We start from the raw sequence: 2648 nt of genomic DNA, 5'->3' as shown, positions 1-2648 counted from the left end.
AATAGATGTTAACTCTCAAATATGTAAGTGTTATATAAGCATACAGGTATTAGTGATACTAAACTTTCTCCAGACTACACATGATATAAAAACATTTACATTCATATGTCTAATCAGAAGATGAGGATAAGTAGAGAGGACTCCTAGTACTCAGGCAAGAAGTGAGTCACTAAAAATATTGAGGCATTTTACATGACAAGGTCAACATGCTTTCACTTTGTTGTCATAACTGCTATATGGAGATTTTTATTTATTATTTATTTATTTGGAAAGGAATACTTTGTTCAAAACCCATCAGAGAAACAGCCAACTTGAGTCTGTGACAGCATTTATGCTTTACTTTTTTAGTGCATTTATGCTTTAAAGCTTAGGTCAGTAATTGTATATGAGAACATATACTGCTATATATGAATTAACTGATCAGACCATAACTTTCCAATTTTTAAAACAGAATGAGCCTCCCTATATAAGCAGCACCTTTTTTACATTTTTAACATTCTTCTCCTTGTTCCATGCCCTCTTCTTCAACAGAATTCACATCAAATTCTTCATTATCTTTCTTGTGGGCAGCCATGCACTCCTGGGCCTCGTAAAACTTGCCCTATCCCGTCACCCACATACTAGTGGGCAAAACCATGCTTGGGATACATCAGATCATCCTGTGGTCCGGGATAACCCAGGCCTCTGTGATGGCTGTGATGTTGCTCAGCATGCTTGCAGCCTATTGTACCCTGGCCAGGTCTCCACAAGGCACCATGGTGGCAAGTTGGTATTTAATGCCAATCTTAAGGTCACTGTAACACCAGTCCACAAACTAGATGTTATGCTTGGTTTTGATAGTGGCAATGGGTGACATTGACATCTTTGGGGCCACAACACATGGTACAACAGGCAGCAAGGCATGTATTTACCACAGCGAGGGTCACATTTTACCATCTGGTTGGCAGTCTCAGAGCAGGCATTGGTGATCTCTGCTACAGAAAACTGTTCATAGTAGGCTTTCTCCACAGAGATGACAGGGGCATATGTGGCCAGAGGGAAGCGGATGTGGGGATAGGGCACCAGACTGCTCTATAATTCTGTCAGATCCATATTCAAGACTCCATCAAGTCTGAAAGAAGTGGTGATGGAAGATACAACCTACCTAGTATGGGGGCTCAGCTTAGGTGGGGTGCTCAGTATTGAGGTTTCTATGACAGGGATCATAGATGGTCTCATTGTCTATATTGAAGGCACAGTCAGAGTGCTTCAGGGTAGTATGGGTGGTGAAGATGGAGATTGGATTTCTAGCAAGGGTCAGCAGAGAGACCCTCCATCAGCAGGAACATGAACCTAGAGCCAGTGCCCCTGCCAAATCTGTGGAAAACCGAGAACCCCTGAAGACCTGTGTACTGGTCAGCCAGTTGCTTTCTTGTCTTTCTTTCTTTCTTTCTTTCTTTCTTTCTTTCTTTCTTTCTTTCTTTCTTTCTTTCTTTTCTTTCTCTCTCTCTCTTTCTTTCCTTTCTTTCCTCTCTCTCTCTCTCTCTCTCTCTCTCTCTCTCTCTCTCTCTTTCTCTCTCTCTCTTTCTCTCTTTGTATTTTAGGAAAGGGTTTACAGGGTGTGCAGGGGTCTCCATCCTAGATCAGACTCTCAGTGATCCGCCTGTTTACAGCCTCCCAAGAGCTAGGATTACAGTCGTGCACCACCACGCCCAGTCCCAATTGCCATCTCAGCACACCTGTAGTCGGCCCGCACCACAGGCCCAGGGCTTGAACCCCAGCCCCTTCCTGCAAGCAGGCACTTCAATTCGCTGAACTATTTGCCTGGCCCTCAGTTTCTTAATGCGGTCCAACAAAAGGTCAGTGATCTCCTTGCCAATGGTGTAGTGTCACAGGCATAGTTAGGGGCAGCGTCTTCCCTGCCTGTGATGAGTTGCTCAGGGTGGAAGAGCTGGCTGTAGGTACCAGTGCACGCTTCATTGATGACTGCGTGCCCCGCTCTACAAACATTGCCCTGGGCACATGTTTGCCAGCACCACTCTTGCTGAAGAAGGTGTTGAAGGAGTCATCTCCATCCCCAAGGGCCTCATCATTTGGCATCTGGCCATCCTGCTGAATGCCATGCTCCAGGCAGTAGAGGTCCCCGCAGGCATTGAGAATCTGGACACCAGCCTGGCCAACATGGATGGGGATGTACTCACACATGCTGCTTTGTGATTGCCACAGATGGAGACCAGAGCAGAAGTTGCTGCTTCTTACAATGTGATTCTTGGGCAGTCGATGTAAGAGAACCTAGAGAAGATTTTTGTATTCCCCCATTTTGCAAACAGAAAACTGAGGCTTACTTCTCCTACTTGGAATGAGAAAGAACTGGAGGATGGAATGGTTTTTTGCTCAGTACAAGGACGATGCGTGCAGTGAAGAGAAAAGGAGAATCAAAATGACATGGTAAGTTCTAACTATCTGTTGGCTAATACATTTGGAAATGTACTACTAATGGTCTGAAAAGTAACTAAATACAATTCGGGAGGAGGAATTAAGAATGAGGTATTGGGACCTATGACTTGATATTGAAAACTCAATTTCTTTTTGCCTTAATCTTGAATTCTGTTGTTAATCCTGTGTTTAAACTGGATTCTTTAAAAAAAATATTAGCTATTTGAAGGGCT

General features: G+C 43.9%; 1 pseudogene; it reads right to left on the bottom strand.

Annotated features, from left to right (window-relative positions):
• Window positions 1-490: 490 nt before the first annotated feature.
• On the bottom strand, window positions 491-2184 carry LOC101567509 (annotated as a pseudogene).
• Window positions 2185-2648: the final 464 nt, after the last annotated feature.

Source organism: Octodon degus, unplaced genomic scaffold, assembly GCF_000260255.1.
Source record: "Octodon degus isolate 3935 unplaced genomic scaffold, OctDeg1.0 scaffold00082, whole genome shotgun sequence".
Lineage (NCBI taxonomy): Eukaryota > Metazoa > Chordata > Mammalia > Rodentia > Octodontidae > Octodon > Octodon degus.
This window is presented reverse-complemented; position numbering and strand designations above follow the sequence as displayed.